The sequence below is a fragment of the Canis lupus genome, chromosome 24 (genome assembly GCF_003254725.2).
Source record: "Canis lupus dingo isolate Sandy chromosome 24, ASM325472v2, whole genome shotgun sequence".
Taxonomy (NCBI): domain Eukaryota; kingdom Metazoa; phylum Chordata; class Mammalia; order Carnivora; family Canidae; genus Canis; species Canis lupus.
This window is the reverse complement of record NC_064266.1, coordinates 32,949,060-32,966,699: the sequence shown is the minus strand read 5'-3', so window position 1 is coordinate 32,966,699 and position 17,640 is coordinate 32,949,060. Positions and strand designations below refer to the sequence as shown.

The window sequence follows — 17,640 nt, the reverse complement described above, 5'->3', positions numbered from 1 at the left end:
AAACTATAGGAATATCTTCAAGTGCAAATACTCTTAAAAAATAAACAAACTTTAGAAGGTTATAGAGAGCGTACAATGTGTCCAGACTTGAGGGAAGAACCACTCCTCATGAGTCGAGGTGTGACTAACTCTCTGTTGGCATACAGTCCAGGGAAAGGTTAAGTCTTATGATCCAAACTAGCAGAAACCAGGATGGGGCATGGAAAAAAGCGTGAATGGGATATACACTCAGTGCCTTAAGATATAAATGCAGAGAGGTCATTTTGTGCATCATAGTATCAGGTTTCCTGGAAGAAGAGATACTTAGTCCTAAAATTGGAGGATAGGGAGGAATTGGGGCAACTCAAATGAAAGTTAATTTTCCTCCAAGACAGTATTAAATATAGAGTGGGGGAGAAGAAAGGGAACTTGAGGATATGAAAGGTTGATTCCCTCACTACTTCCTGTCCCCAAACCAACAGATGAAGTTGTGGACAAGATTGGATTATGAATTTGGCGTTAAGCTCTATGACCCCAGCATACTGGAACTTGCCAACTCTTCCTTTTTGGTCTCTGTTGTTATATCCATGAAACCTGCAACACGCAGGTATTACTTGCTAAAATTAACAAAGGAAAACCAATAGGCACAATAGGTGGCTGAACCTACTCAAGTCCTCTCAGCAGGTTGATGACAAAGAGATATGTAGACCTCATTCTCTACATGCCCCTGTACTTGAGTTTCCTGAAATGCATATATGTCAGGGGCCAGAGATGTGCTTAAAATAGGAGATCTGGTGGCGAATAGGGTTGGAAAGGGGCATTGTGAAGAAAGAGTGATAGTTGAGACGGGCGAAGGAGGACAGGTCCATAGTGTTCTCCTGGACTAGCAGGGGGTGCTTGCCTTAGGACAAAACCAATGAACTGTTTTCTGCTAAGCAATTAACAAAAAGAAGCAGTTGAGAAAGACTCTGGAGCCACCAGGCAGATAGGACACTCTTAACCAGTGGGTACACTGAGGAACACGCTGAGCCTTTGCTCTGGGGTGTCTCACTTCAAAGCCCAGAGGTAACCTATCCTGGAAACACAATTGGGAGTATCCAAATATGGGGCCAGGAGAACCCCAGGAGATCTCATTTTGCATTCTTGGAAGGATTGTTCCCAAGTCAACTGGCCTGCCATTGCCAGAAGCATAACTGACCAGCAGACAATTTTAACACACTTCCCAGTAACCAATAGAGTAGGAAGACAAAACAAACTAAATACAACAAACCCAGGAAGGATCTAGAAGATTTGAACAACACAATAGCAAGCACTGACATGTATCAAAATGAATTACTAGAGAATATACATTCTTTTTTTAAAATTTTTTTTAACTTTTATTTACTTATGATAGTCACACACACACAGAGAGAGAGAGAGAGAGAGAGAGGCATAGACATAGGCAGAGGGAGAAGCAGGCTCCATGCACCAGGAGCCCGACGTGGGACTTGATCCCGGGGCTCCAGGATCACGCCCTGGGCCAAAGGCAGGCGCTAAACCGCTGCGCCACCCAGGGATCCCGAGAATATACATTCTTAAGAAAGCAAATGGAACATTTTTTTAAAAAAGTCTCAGCCAATGTCAAGAAAATGAAATCAAACATATCACAGTGGGAAAAAAAACTAGAAATGAGTAAGGTAAAATTGATAGAAAGAATTTCCAATGGGTAAAAGTTAAGGAAAGCAGTGCACCAGGGTGGTTCAATCAACTAATTGTCTGCCTTTGGCAAGGGTCCTGATCCTGGGGTCCTGGGATTGAGCCCCATGTTGGGCTTCCTGCTAAGTGGGAATCTGCTTCACCCTCTCCCCTCGCCCCTCCCTCCGCTCATGGTCTCTCTATCCTTCTCTCTCTCTCTCTCTCTGCTCCATTTCTCTCTCGAAGAAATAAAATCTAAATAAAATTAAACAAGCAATTCTAAGGAGTCATAGGTCAAAATGAAATCATGATAGAAAATAAAAAATATTTGGAACTGAAAAATGAACATGACATCTCAAAACATATGCATACAGAATGATGTCCAGCAAGTGGCAACACATGAGACCCTAGCCTCTGTCCCTCCACATAGATCAATAATTACACAGCTTTCTGTGAACAAAAACAGTTCTGCAGTAGCAGACACACAGTGGAAGTGATTGTGGCAAATGGTGTCCTGCCCTACAAACCAACCCAGCAGATTTGCCATTGAAGATACCAATGGCCAGCATGGCATCCATAGACCTCAAAGCAGATTTCAGTAGCTTTTGCCACTCTCACTGTCACCAGACACTTGAGTCTCTTTCCACTCCTTAGCCTCTGCCCACATGGAGCTCAGGAACTGCACCAGTAGCCGACCCAGGCCTCTGTAGCTGTGCAATTGCAAGATGCCTGTCAAGACCCCCGTGACTGACCCCACCAAAGTGAAGTGTACATGCTTGGGGCTGGCCTACCTGTGACAGGCCTTCACTGCAGTACACATGCCCTGGGAAAATGTGAAGCCACAGGAGCGCTTCATGTGCTGACCTGCAGAGCCACTGCTGCCACTTATGGTCCTGGATCAGGCCCTGTCTTCAGTCACTGGCCTGTACCACAGCACTCATCTACAGACAGTCCATCCTGCTGCGCACCTGCACTCCCCTGGTCCCACCCCCACCACAGGTCTTCCCTGCCAGGTGTTGGCAATCTAATGCACAGGATTCTCACTATAGTTAATACTAGTGTATTGCATACTTGCAAGTTGCTGAGAGAGCAAGTCTTCAGTGATCATCAAAGTTTCTTGATCTACAGTCTTATGTCTCCCAACATATTTAGGAATTTTCAGTTATTATTTCCTCAAATATTTTTTATTTATTTATTTATTTTAATAATAAATTTATTTTTTATTGGTGTTCAATTTGCCAACATACAGAATAACACCCAGTGCTCATCCCATCAAGTGCCCGTCACCCATTCACACCCCCCCGCCCTCCTCCCCTTCCACCACCCCTAGTTTGTTTCCCAGAGTTAGGAGTCTTCATGTTGTCTCCCTTTCTGATATTTCCTACCCATTTCTTCTCCCTTCCCTTCTATTCCCTTTCACTATCATTTATATTCCCCAAATGAATGAGAACATATAATGTTTGTCCTCCGATTGACTTATTCCACCATTTGCTTCAACGTTGATGGAACTGGAGGGCATTATGCTGAGTGAAATAAGTCCTCAAATATTTTTTCAGCATCAGAACTTGGTTGTTGCCCCTTAGGCTCTGTATATTTTTGGTATGTTTTTCTTTATTGTTCAAATTGGATACTTTCCATGCAGCAGTCTTCAAGCTGGTTGCTCCTATCTCTGCCCTGTGGATTCTGATATTAAGCCCATTCAGTGAGTATTAAATCTCAGTTATCATGCTCATTTCAAATTTCCATTTTCTTCTTCTTTATATCTTCCATTTCTTTGCCAAGATTTTCTATTTTTCGATCTTTCAAGGGTGTTTTGATTACTTGTTTCAGCGTTTTTATAATAGGTGCTTTAACACCTTTCTCAGATGATTTCAACATTTATTTCACCTTGAAACGAGTCTGTTGGTCACCTTTTGCCATAGGATTTGATATTTCCCTTTTCCTTCATATATTCCAAATTCTGGATTATCCTGGACATTTTAAAAAAGATTTTGTTTATTTATTCATGAGAGACACACAAAGAGATGCAGAGCCATAGGCAGAAGGAGAAGCAGGCTCTCCAGAGGGAGCGTGATGCGGGACTTGAACCTGGACCTGGATCAAGCCCTAAGCTGAAAGCAGGTGCTCAACTGCTGAGCCACCCAGGTGTCCCTATCCTGGACATTTTAAATGTTTTAGGACTCTGAGTCCTGTTCACACTGAATGGAGAAGGTAGTAGTGTGTTTTCAAAAGTAATTCAAATGGTTAAGTGCAGAGTGAGTTCAACCTGTCTCGGGTGAGTTGTGTTCCTATGTCAGTTCAGTTGTTCAAAGCCCCTGTTTGCAGTTCGTTTGGTGCCTTCCTGAATATGCACCACCATGTGGCTAGTCTGGGACCCAGGTGGTGGTGAACCTATCTATTGGCTCATTTCTTGAAGTATGTCAGCTGGGATCACATCTGTGCATGCAATGGCTTAGAGGTGAACCCAGAAATAAATAAACAACTATATGTGTTTGCTTTCTCAAGTTCTTGTTGGTCATCTCCCCTCCCCCCACCGTGCCTTCTATTTCCCCTCAGCTCCAAACAGCTTAGGCTTTGGTTATCCTGCTCTACTAGGCCCTTCCACACCTACATCCATATCCAGAGCCAGTTGGTGAGAGAACAAAGAGAGAAAAGATAAACAGGGACAACGGTGGCCACCTGCTCTATAGAATTACAGCTGCACCCAACAGAGGAAGAGTTCCCCTCTCTCAGAGTCTTGGCTCCTTCCCATCCTGATCACTACTCTTCTTCTTAGGGACTAGGACACCAGAAGATTAAGGGGCACTCAGCAGATACCATAGAGCGTGCAACTTTTGATATTGGGCTGTGAGTTTGAGCCCCTTGTTGGGTGTAAAGTTTATGTAAAAATAAATATTTGAAAGAAGAAAGAGGAGGGAGAGGTGGAGGAGGAGGAAAGGGAAGAATTAAGAGAAAGAGAAAAAACCAGGTGATTTCTGCACTTCTTCTGGGCATTACATTTCTTTTTTCTATGTCTCAAGCCATCTTTAGAGAATTTCTCCCGACATTCTCTCTATCTGTGCCCTAGTGCTTTTTCCAGGTTGGCTAGGGGATACCAGAGGAGGAAAAATCCCAGTAGATGCATCATCAACAATGTGGTGCTTGAATTCTAGCCTTCTTTCTTCTCTGTATGTAGGTACTGACTTTCCAGTTTTTATAGCTATATTCAGTGGGATGGGCAAGGAACCAGAAGAGGGCAATAGTATTTATCCTTGAATATGGGCTTGCCATTCCTTCTATTAGGTCTTTATGTGGAAATTTGTGTTAATATAATCATGAGCCAGGCTAGTTTGTGGGTTATGAGTTGTTTGTTGCTGTAGTTACCTCGAGTGCAACGTGAACTTTGGAGAAAATCTCTAAGAGTGTGTGACCTGCCCGTTGCCCTCAACCCTTGCCCGGTATTTTCAGCCTCAGAGTTTTCACTTTCTTTTGCCAGTGCACACTCAGCCTCTAGCAATTTGCCAATCACCTAGCTGAATTATCCTTTCTGGTGCCTGGCTGCCTATCTCTTAGGTAATTAATGCTTGCGTCTTCTGTGTCCTTGCAGGTGCCTGTCTTCCCCTTGATACTACGCTGCTTAGTGGCCCTGCGATCTCAGTGCTCTGGTGAGTTTAAGAAAGGTAGAATGGATAAAGAAGATGTGGTCTGTATATACAATGGAATATTACTCAGCCATTAGAAACAACGAATACCCACCATTTTCTTCAATATGGATAGAACTGGAGGGTATTATGCTGAGTGAAGTAAGTCAATTGGAGAAAGACAAACATATAGTTTCATTCATTCAGGGCATATAAAAATAGTGAATGGGATTGAAGGGGAAAGGAGAGAAAATGAGTGGGAAATATCAGAGAGGGAGACAGAACAGGAGAGACTCCTAACTCTGGGAAATGAACAAGGGGTAGCGGAAGGGGAGGCAGGTGGGGGATGGGGTGACCAGGTGATGGGCACTGAGGGGGGCACTTGACAGGATGAGCACTGGGTGTTATCCTATATGATGGCAAATTGAACTCCAATAAAAAAAATACAAAATAAAAAAAGAAAAGTTGTCGAACTTTGTTTTCAGTGTAAGTTTGGGAGGTTAATTCAGCTTTCTACATCTAAGTCGAAATCAAAAGCCCCTTTTATGTATTTATTATTATTAGGAATTGTGGAAAAAAAGGAATTGTGGTAAAAAACTTATAAAGTTAACCATCTTGACTATATTTTTAGAAGGGGGAGAGGCAGAGGGAGAAGCAGAAGAGAATCATAAGCAGGCTCCCTGCCCAGCAGAGTCCAATGCAAGACTCAAACTCACAACCCTGAGATCCTGACCTGAGCCAAAGTGAAGAATTGGATGCTTACAGACTGAGTCACCTGGGCACCCAAATGATCCTGACTATTCTTAAGTGTACAGTTCAGTGGCATTAAGTACACTCACAACTGTCACCACCATCCATCTCCAGAACTCCTTTCATCTTTAAAGTGAAACTCTCCGATTGACTTATTTCACTCAGCATAATATCCTCCAGTTCCATCCACACCGAAGCAAATGGTGGGTATTTGTCATTTCTAATGGCTGAGTAATATTCCATTGTATACATAAACCACATCTTCTTTATCCATTCATCTTTCGATGGACACTGAGGCTCCTTCCACAGTTTGGCTATTGTATTCATTTGGGGAATATAAATAATAGTGAAAGGGAATAGAGGGGAAGGGAGAAGAAATGGGTAGGAAATATCAGAAAGGGAGACAGAACATGAGAGACTCCTAACTCTGGGAAACGAACTAGGGGTGGTGGAAGGGGAGGAGGGCGGGGTTGGGGGTGACTGGGTGGCGGGCACTTGACGGGATGAGCACTGGGTGTTATTCTGTATGTTGGCAAATTGAACACCAATAAAAAATAAATTTATTATTAAAAAAAGTGAAACTCTCTACCCTCAAACAACTCCCCATCTCTATCCCCCCAGCCTGTGGAAACCACCCTTCTCCTGTCTCTGTGAATTGGACTCCTCTAGAAATCTCACATAAGTGGAGTCATATGGTATCTGGTTTTTGTGACTGGCTTACTTCACTTAGCTTGGGTTCAAGTTCATCCGTGTTGTAGCCTGTATGGTAATTTCCCTAATTTTTGAGGCTGAATAATGATCCATTGTATATCCATTCCACATCTCCTTTATCCATTCAGTATAGTGGGGAAAAGATTCCTCCAAAAATTCATCACTTACAAGCTAGTTTTCCCACATAACAGTGCAGCAGGAATTAGCACATGGGTGAAGTCCGAAAAACCTAAAGGCAAGGCTTGAGTTTGAAAATAGTCTGAGTGGTTAGGTGAAACATCTGATTTTGACATTGCTCACTTAAACACAGGATTCCAAGAAATTCTACAAGTAAAGTGTCATGGAAGAGAAGTGTCCATGAAATATACGAGCTCACAAGAAAAAAAAATTCCCACCCATTTAAGAAAACAAGAAAGGATGAAAAAAGTCAAGAGAAGCAGAGATCCACAGAGACTTCAGATATTGGAATTACTATAGACAGAGCACAAAATAAAAGTGCTTAGGAAAGGAAAGGAAATGAAAGATGGTAATAATGCCCAGATAAAGTGAAAGAGAACATAAATATCATGAGAGTACTGGGGCTCCTGGCTGGCTTAGTTGGTGGAACATGTGACTCTTGAGCTTGCAGTTGTGTGTTGGGAGTCCCATGTTGGGTGTAGAGATTACTTAAAAATAAAATCTTTTAAAAATCATCAGGATATTGAAAAAGTACCAAGTAGAATACCTAGAAATAAAATACATAACTGAGTAAAAAGCAAAAGAATGAAATATCTTGACTCACCAAGGATTACTCAAACTGCAGTAATATATTTTTAACGTGCTGGCAGAAAACTGTTAACCTAGTTCCGACTACCCAGTGGAAACTTCTTATTTTTTTTTAAAGAATTTCTTTAAAGATTTTATTTATTCATGATAGTCACAGAGAGAGAGAGAGAGACAGAGAGAGGCAGAGACACAGGCAGAGCAAGAAGCAGGCTCCATGCAGGGAGCCCGACGTGGGATTCGATCCTGGATCTCCAGGATCGCGCCCTGGGCCAAAGGCAGGCACCAAACCGCTGCGCCACCCAGGGATCCCGAAACTTCTTATTTTTAAAAAATTTCACCCAGCTCTCCTGAAGTAATTGATACATAAAAATTGTATGTATTGAAGATGGGTATCATAAGTTTTGATATAGTTACATTTTATGAAATGATCATCATAATTAAGTTTGTTAACACATCCATCACGTCACATAACCATCTCTTAATTTTATGTCTGGTGAGAACATTTAAGATCTACTCTCTTAGAAAATTTCAAGTGTACACTATTGTTTTACTACTTGTGGTCACTATGATACATGTTGGATCCCTGGAACTTATGCATGATATAACTGGAGGCTTGTTCCCTTGGAAAAGTACCTTCTCTTTTGCACACATCCCTCAGTCCCTGGCAACCACTATTCTGTGGAGAGATGTAGTGCTCTGTATACCACCCTTAGAGAATTTCATTATCAGAATGTAGATTACTAGATAGGAGTTATGTCTTTGGAGGAGGCATCTACTTACGCTGCCTGGGAATAGGGCAAGGTGTATGAAAGAGACTCACAGAGCTAATTGTCCTCCTCAGGGTCTGCCCAGTGGCTGAGGCTAAAGGCACATTCTTGGTTGAGTAGCCAAGCAGGAGACATGCTATGCCACTGGGAGGAGGAAGATGTGAGGGAGGAGCTCTCAGTCATGGAAACAGGGTCTGAGGCTGGCTTTGCTCCCGGTGTGCGGTGGGAGTGGGGGAAAGAAGTAGGCAGTCATGGGATGTAGTAGAGTCACAGTGGGGCCTTACCTGTAGTTTCCAAAAATTGTAACCTGGAAATTCACACTCTTCCCCTGGCTCCTGACCATCAGGAGATCTTTTGATTGAAAATGCTCCTCCGTTTACTGCAAAGAACAACCTCTGCCATGTGGGGAAGCTGGGCGAAGAGGTAGGTTCTGTGATGGGGTTCTGGGGGAAATTTGACCACTCAGTCTCAGGAACTGAGTAACCCACTGGGTGTGAAACATTGTCAAATGGACTGTTGGGAAATAGGGGGAAAAAAAACCCTACCATCATTTTAAGTGACTTAGATTCTTAGAGACCCCGAAATTTAAGCAAATTACTTTAATCTCTTAAAAGTTGTTGCACTTCTATCACTATGCATGTTATTAGAATGACAATTCTAATGCTAGAATTACAATTCTAAATGCTAGGAAGGATATGAGGCACATGGAACTCTCATATGTTACTAGTAGAAATGCAAAATGGTACAGCCATTTTGGAAAACACTTTGGTAGTTTCTTTTTTTAAATAAATTTATTTTTTATTGGTGTTCAATTTGTCAACATATAGAATAACACCCAGTGCTCATCCCGTCAAGGGCCCCCCTCAGTGCCCACCACCCAGTCACCACCACCCCCCTCTCACCTCCCCTTCCACCACCCCTAGTTCGTTTCCCAGAGTTAGGAGTCTTCCATGTTCCATCTCCCTTTCTGATATTTCCTACTTATTTTTTCTCCTTTCCCCTTTATTCCCGTTGACTATTTTTTATATTCCCCAAATGAATGAGACCATAAAATGTTTGTCCTTCTCCGATTGACTTATTTCACTCAGCATAATACCCTCCAGTTCCATCCATGTCGAAGCAAATGGTGGGTATTTTTCGTTTCTAATGGCTGAGTAATATTCCATTGTATACATAAACCACATCTTCTTTCTCCATTCATCTTTCGATGGACACCGAGGCTCCTTCCACAGTTTGGATATTGTGGACAAGGCTGCTAGAAACATCGGGGTGCAGGTGTCCCGGCATTTCATTGCATCTGTATCTTTGGGGTAAGTCCCCAGTAGTGCAATTGCCGGGATGTAGGGCAGATCTATTTTTAACTCTTTGAGGAACCTCCACACAGTTTGCCAGAGTGGCTGCACCAGATCACATTCCCACCAGCAGTGCAAGATGGTTCCCCTTTCTCCACATCCTCTCCAACATTTGTGGTTTCCTGCCTTGTTAATTTTCCCCATTCTCACTGGTGTGAGGTGGTATCTCATTGTGGTTTTGATTTGTATTTCCCTGATGGCAAGTGATGCGGAGCATTTTCTCATGTGCTTGTTGGCCATGTCTATGTCTTCTTTGGTGAAATTTCTGTTCATGTCTTTTGCCCATTTCATGATTGGATTGTTTGTTTCTTTGCTGTTGAGTTTAATAAATTCTTTATATATCTTGGATACTAGCCCTTTGTCTGATGGTTATTTGCAAATATTTTCTCCCATTCTGTAGGCTGTCTTTTAGTTTTGTTCACTGTTTCTTTTTTTTATATAAATTTTTTTTATTTTTATAAATTTATTTTTTATTGGTGTTCAACCCGCCAACATATAGAATAACACCCAGTGCTCATCTCGTCAAGTGCCCACCTCAGTGCCTGTCACCCAGTCACCCCCACCCCCCGCCCACCTCCCCTTCCACCACCCCTAGTTCATTTCCCAGAGTTAGGAGTCTTTCATGTTCTGTCTCTCTTTCTGATATTTCCCACTCATTTTTTCTCTTTTCCCTTTATTCCCTTTGTTCACTATTTCTGTTGCTGTGCAGAAGCTTTTTATCTTGATGAAGTCCCAATAATTTATTTTTGCTTTTGTTTCCCTTGCCTTCATGGATTTATCTTGCAAGAAGTTGCTGTGGCCAAGTTCAAAAAGGGTGTTGCCTGTGTTCTTCTCTAGGATTTTGATGGATTCTTGTAGCACACTTAGATCTTTCATCCAGTTTGAGTTTATATTTAGAAATTTTTTTGAAGCCACAGATTTAACTCCCTATATTTATGGAAAATGTTCAATGAATCAGCTAATTGGCAAAGTCTGTCTTCAATTAGCCAAATTAAACCACTTTCTCCCACAAGATGACTGACTTCACTTTTCAATTGATATGAATGTTTTAATGTACATCCCTGTGGATATATGCTATTGTCCTTGGGATTTCTAACTTTAAAAGAGTGAGCTAAAGAAATAACGACATACTATGACTTTGACACCTGAGTGAAACAAGGTACTGTCCCCTTAGTATTTCCTATCCACATATTTTTTTGCTTTGCTCCCAAGGAAGCATACTCAGGAAAATACATTTTCAAATTGTTCCTTTGTTTAGAACTCAGTTTTTATACTTTCAACACATGTAAGAGACTCCTAACTCTGGGAAACGAACTAGGGGTGGTGGAAGGGGAGGTGGGTGGGGGGTCGGGGTGATTGGGTGATGGGCACTGAGGTGGGCACTTGATGGGATGAGCACTGGGTGTTATTCTATATGTTGGCAAATTGAACACCAATAAAAAAATAAATTTATAAAAAAAATAAGAGATGGGTAAAGCATATGCTTCCATCCCCACCTTTCTTAGAAGCAGCACAGGACATTCTGAGAGACAGATAGAAGAGGAGAAAGGCAGGCTGCAGGCTTTTTTCAGGCAGACCAACTTCAAGAAACAATAAATTGGAATTTAAGAACCAGGACATCATGTCCTTAAACCTGTTTGTGCCTCTGGAAAATCTATCTGTGCCCTCTGGAGTAGGGGAATGCCAGCATGCAGCATGGACAGACTGACTGAGTTGACCTCATTTTTCAAATGGGTAGACTGAAATAAAAGTAGCCCAAATTGATATGCTGAATTAATGGTAGAACTTTGGCTTTGAACAAGGTCTCTTCATTTCTGGCTCATTGTTGTTCCTACAGGACGCTCGGGTCCATGCATCCCACATCTGTCCCAGTCCCCAGGGTCACTGAACCAGTAAGCCACATGCGTTTGCTTGTTCCCCACAGGACACATGTTTTGTAGTCTCTTGCCCAAAGAAATATCCCTCCAGAATGAATTCACTGTTTTCCGGTTGCCAGATTTAGCACACAAAATTATTACATGACCAACTAAATTTGAATGTCAGATAAATACTGAATCGTTTTTAGTACAATTACAGTGCTTATATTTCATGGGATATACTACTAAAAATTCTAACTGAATACTCTACATTATATTTGGCTATCCGATTGATCTGCATCTTTCCTTCCACCCGCATCCCTGGAGATCTGCTTCCTACAAAGAGACTACAGGCTAATTTGATCAACTACTACTCAAGACTGGGTTAATAGGTATAAAACATCAAACCCAAAGAGTGATTTGATTTAAGAATTTAAGACTCCACGATATGTTGGCAAATAGATCTCCAATGAAAAAAATACATATAATTTTTAAAAAGTGAAAAAAAAAAGGAATTTAAGACACCAGAGGGCCTTGGCTGATCTTCCCAGGGAAGAGAAATAATGGTATACAGAGATTATTATGGGAAATTCAAGAGCTAAAAAGATTATAGGCACCTTTTCTTTGACATTCAGTAAATTATTTGTTTACTTCCTAAAATATATTAAATACTAATTATGCCAGTCACCTTGCTTTCCACAAGAGTTCAGTTAATTCTCATGTCTATGATGTAGGTGTGTTACTATTTCCTTCAAGGGAAACTGAGGTGTGGGACACCTGGCTGGCTCAGACAGAAGACCATGTGTCTCTTGTACTTGGCCTTATGTGTTCAATCCCTACATCAGGTATAGAGACTAGTTAAAACTAAAATCTTGAAAAGAAGATTCTTGTTTTTTCTCTTGTTGATGTGATCTATCACCTTGATTGTTTTACGAGTTTTTGAATAATAAATTTATTTTTTATTGGTGTTCAATTTGCCAACATACAGAATAACACCCAGTGCTCATCTCGTCAAGTGCCCCCCTCAGTGCCCATCACCCAGTTACCCCCACCCCCACCCTCCTCCCCTTCTACCACCCCTAGTTCATTTCCCAGAGTTAGGAGTCTTCATGTTCTATCTCCCTTTCTGATATTTCCTACCCATTTCTTCTCCCTTCCCTTCTATTCCCTTTCACTATTATTTACATTCCCCAAATGAATGAGAACATACACTGTTTGTCCTTCTCCGATTGACTTACTTCACTCAGCATAATATCCTCCAGTTACATCCACGTTGAAGCAAATGGTGGGTATTTGTCATTTCTAATAGCTGAGTAATATTCCATTGTATACATAAACCACATCTTCTTTATCCATTCATCTTTCAATGGACATCGAGGCTCCTTCCACAGTTTGGCTATTGTGGACATTGCTGCTAGAAACATCGGGATGCAGGTGTCCCGGCATTTCATTGCATCTGTATCTTTGGGGTAAATCCCCAACAGTGCATTTGCTGGGTTGTAGGGCAGGTCTATTTTTAACTCTTTGAGGATCCTTCACACAGTTTTCCAGGGTTGCTGCACCAGTTCACATTCCCACCAACAGTGTAAGAGGGTTCCCTTTTCTCCACATGGTCTCCAATATTTGTGGTTTCCTGCCTTGTTAATTTTCCCCATTCTCACTGATGTGAGGTGTTATCTCATTGTGGTTTTGATTTGTATTTCCCTGATGGCAAGTGATGCAGAGCATTTTCTCATGTGCTTGTTGGTCATGTCTATGTCTTCCTCTGTGAGATTTCTGTTCATGTCTTTTGCCCATTTCATGATTGGATTTTGTTTCTTTGCTGTTGAGTTTAATAAGTTCTTTATAGATCTTGGAAACTAGCCCTTTATCTGATACGTCATTTGCAAATATCTTGTCCCATTCTGTAGATTGTCTTTTAGTTTTGTGGACTGTATCCTTGCGAGTTTTGAACCAACCTTGCATCCCAGGGATAAATCCCACTTGGTAATGGTGAATACTCTTCTTAATGTACCATTGGATCCTATTGGCTAGTATCTTACTGAGAATTTTTGCATCTTTGTTCATCAGGGATATTTGTCTATAAATCTGATTTTTGGTGGGGTCTTTGGCTTTGGAATTAAGGTGATGCTGGCTTCATAAAATGAGTTTGGAATTATTTTGTCCCTTTCTATCCTTTGGAACAGCTTTAGTAGAGTAAGTATTATTGCTTCTCTAAACATTTGATAGAATTCTCCTGGGAAGACATCTGGCCCTGGACTTTTGTGTCTTCGAAGGATTAAAACAATCAATGTGATAGATCACATCAACAAGAGAAAAAACAAGAACCATATGATCCTCTCAATAGATGCAGATTTCTCTGAAAAAATACATTTGAAAAAGTACAGCATCCATTCCTGATCAAAACTCTACAGAGTTTAGGGATAGAGGGAACATTCCTCAGCATCTTAAAAGTCATCTATGAAAAGCCCACAGCAAATATAATTCTCAGTGGGGAAACACTGAGAGCCTTTGTCCTAAGATCAGGAATGCAACAGGGATGTCCACTCTTACCACTGTTATTCAACATGGTACTAGAAGTCCCAGCATCAACAACCAGAATGAGATACCACATCACACCAGTGAGAATGGTGAAAAAAAAAATTTTTTTTCTAGTCGCACACTTAGATCTTTCATCCATTTTGAGTTTATTTTTCTGTATGGTGTAAGAGAATGGTCTAGTTTTCATTCTTCTGCATGTGGATGTCCAGTTTTCCCAATACTATTTATTGAAGAGACTGTCCTTTTTCCAGTGGATAGTCTTTCCTGCTTTGTCGAATATTAGTTCACCATGGAGTTGAGGGCCCATTTCTGGTTTCTCTACTCTGTTCCATTGGTTATGTGTCTATTTTTGTGCCAGTACCACACTGTCTTGATGAACACAGCTTTGTAGTACAACCTGAAATCTGGCATTGTGATGCCCCCAGCTATGGTTTTCTTTTTCAATAATCCTCTGGCTATTTGGGTCTTTTCTGATTCCACACAAATCTTAAGATGACTTGTTCCAACTCTCTGAAGAAAGTCCATGGTATTTTGATTGGGATTGCATTGAACATGTAAATTTCCCTGGGTAGCATAGACATTTTCACAATATTAATTCTTCTGATCCATGAGCATGGAATATTTTTCCATTTCTTTGTGCCTTCCTCCATTTCTTTCAGAAGTGTTTTTGTAGTTTTTAGGATATAGATCCTTTACCTCTTTGGTTAGGTTTATTCGTAGGTATCTTATGCTTTTGGGTGCAATTGTAAATGGGATTGACTCCTTAATTTCTCTTTCTTCAGTCTCATTGTTAGTGTATAGAAATGCCACTGATTTCTGGGCATTGATTTTGTACTTGCCACAAATTGGTACTGTATGAGTTCTATCAATCTTGGGGTGGAGTCTTTTGGGTTTTCCTTGTACAGTATCATGTAATCTGCAAAGAGAGAGGGATTGACTTCTTCTTTGCCAATTTTAATGCCTTTTATTTCTTTTGGTTGCCTGATTGCTGAGGCTAGGACATCTAGTACTATGCTGAATAGCAGTGGTGAGAGTGGACATCCCTGTCGTGTTCCTGATCTTAGGGGAAAGGCTTTCTGTGTTTTCAAATTGAGAATGATATTTGCTGTGGGCTTCTCGTAGATGGCTTTTAAGATGTTGAGGAATGTTCCCTCTATCCCTACACTCTGAAGAATTTTGATCAGGAATGGATATTGTATTGTGTCAGATGCTTTTTCTGCATCTATTGAGAGGATCATATGGTTCTTGTTTTTTCTCTTGTTGATATGATCTATCACGTTGATTGCTTTATGAGTGTTGAACCAGCCTTGCATCCTGGGGATAAATCCCACTTGGTCATGGTGAATAATCTTCTTAATGTATTGTTGGATCCTATTGGCTAGTATCTTGTTGAGAATTTTTGCATCCATGTTCATCAGGGATATTGGTCTATAATTCTCCTTTTTGGTGGGGTCTTTGTCTGGTTTTGGAATTAAGCTGATGCTGGCCTCATAGAACGAGTTTCGAAGTATTCCATCCCTTTCTATCTTTCAGAACAGCTTTAGTAGAATAGGTATGTTACTTCTTCAAATGTTTGATAGAATTCCCCTGGGAAGTCATCTGGCACTGGACTTTTGTGTCTTGGGAGGTGTTTGATGACTGCTTCAATTTCCTCCCTGGTTATTGGCCTGTTCAGGTTTTCTATTTCTTCCTGTTCCAGTTTTGGTAGTTTGTGGCTTTCCAGGAATGCATCCATTTCTTCTAGATTGCCTAATTTATTAGCGAATAGCTGTTCATAATATGTTTTTAAAATAGTTTGTATTTCCTTGGTGTTGGTAGTGATCTCTCCTTTCTCATTCATGATTTTATTAATTTGAGTCTTCTCTCTCTTCTTTTTAATAAGGCTGGCTAATGGTTTATCTATATTATTAATTCTTTCAAAGAACCAACTCCTGGTTCTGTTGATCTGTTCCACAGTTCTGGTCTCGATTTCGTTGAGTTCTGCTCAAATCTCTATTAACTCTCTTCTTCTGCTGGGTGTAGATTTTATTTGCTGTTCTTTCTCCAGTTTGTCTAGGTGCAAGATTAACTTGTGTATTTGAGTTTTTTCCAGTTTTTGGAGGGATGCTTGTATTGCGATGTATTTCCCCCTTAGGACTGCTTTTGCCGCATCCCAAAGATTTTGAACAGTTGTATCTTCATTCTCATTAGTTTCCATGAATCTTTTTAATTCTTCCTTAATTTCCTGGTTGACCCTTTCATCTTTTAGCAGGATGGTCCTTAACCTCCACGTGTTTGAGGTCCTTCCAAACTTCTTGTTGTGATTTAGTTCTAATTTCAAGGCATTATGGCCTGAGAACATGCAGGGGATGATCCCAATCTTTTGGTATCGGTTCAGACCCGATTTGTGACCCAGTATGTGGTCTATTCTGGAGAAACTTCCATGTGCACTTGAGAAGAATGTGTATTCAGTTGATGGATGTAAAGTTCTGTAGATATCTGTGAAATCCATCTGGTCCAGTGTATCATTTAAAGCTCTCGTTTCTTTGGAGATGTTGTGCTTAGAAGACCTATTGAGGGTAGAAAGAGCTAGATTGAAGTCACCAAGTATAAGTGTATTATTATCTAAGTATTTCTTCACTTTGGTTATTAATTGGTTTAAATATTTGGCAGCTCCCACATTCGGGGCATATATATTGAGGATTGTTAAGTCCTCTTGTTGGATAGATCCTTTAAGTATGAGACAGTGTCCCTCTTCATCTCTCACTACAGTCTTCGGGGTAAATTTTAGTATCTGATATAAGGATGGCTACCCCTGCTTTATTTTGAGGACCATTTGAATGGTAAATGGTTCTCCAGCCTTTTATTTTCATGTTGTAGGTGTCCTTCTGTCTAAAATGAGTCTCTTGTAGAAGCAAATAGATGGGTCCTGGTTTTTTATCCAGTCTGAAACCCTGCACCTTTTGATGGGGTCATTAAGCCCATTCACGTTCAGAGTTACTATTGACAGATATGAGTTTAGTGTCATCATGATATTCCCACTTGGTCATGGTGGGAATTTAGTCCTTGTTTTTGTGGATAGTTCCACTGAACTTCTTCTTAAAGGGGATTTTTGAGAGTCCCCCTTAAAATTTCTTGCAGAGCTGGTTTGGAGGTCACATATTCTTTCAGTTCCTGCCTGTCTTGGAAGCTCTTTATCTCTCCTTCCATTTTGAATGAGAGCCTTGCTGGATAAAGTATTCTTGGTTGCATGTTCTTCTCATTTAGGACCCTGAATATATCCTGCCAGCCCTGTCTGGCCTGCCAGGTCTCTGTGGAGAGGTCTGCTGTTACCCCAATACTCCTCCCCATAAAAGTCAGGGATTTCTTGTCTCTTGCTGCTTTAAGGATCTTCTCTTTATCTTTGGAATTTGCAAGCTTAACTATTAAATGTTGAGGTGTTGAACAGTTTTTATTGATTTTAGGGGGGGTGGATCTCTCTATTTCCTGGATCTGAATGCCTGTTTCCCTTCCCAGATTAGGAAAGTTTTCAGCTAGAATTTGTTCAAATACATATTCTGGCCCTCTGGCCCTTTCGGCACCCTCGGGAACACCAATTAAACGTTTTCTTCCTCAGGCTGTCGTTTATTTCCCTTAATCTATCTTC

The 17,640-nt window shown here is 40.9% G+C and overlaps 1 protein-coding gene across 1 annotated transcript in view; it reads left to right on the top strand.

Annotated features, from left to right (window-relative positions):
* The window catches only part of LOC112673399 (WAP four-disulfide core domain protein 10A-like), a 54,443-nt gene that overhangs the window by 2,421 nt on the left and 34,382 nt on the right, over positions 1 to 17,640 (top strand). The gene's annotated exons all lie outside the window — the stretch shown is intronic.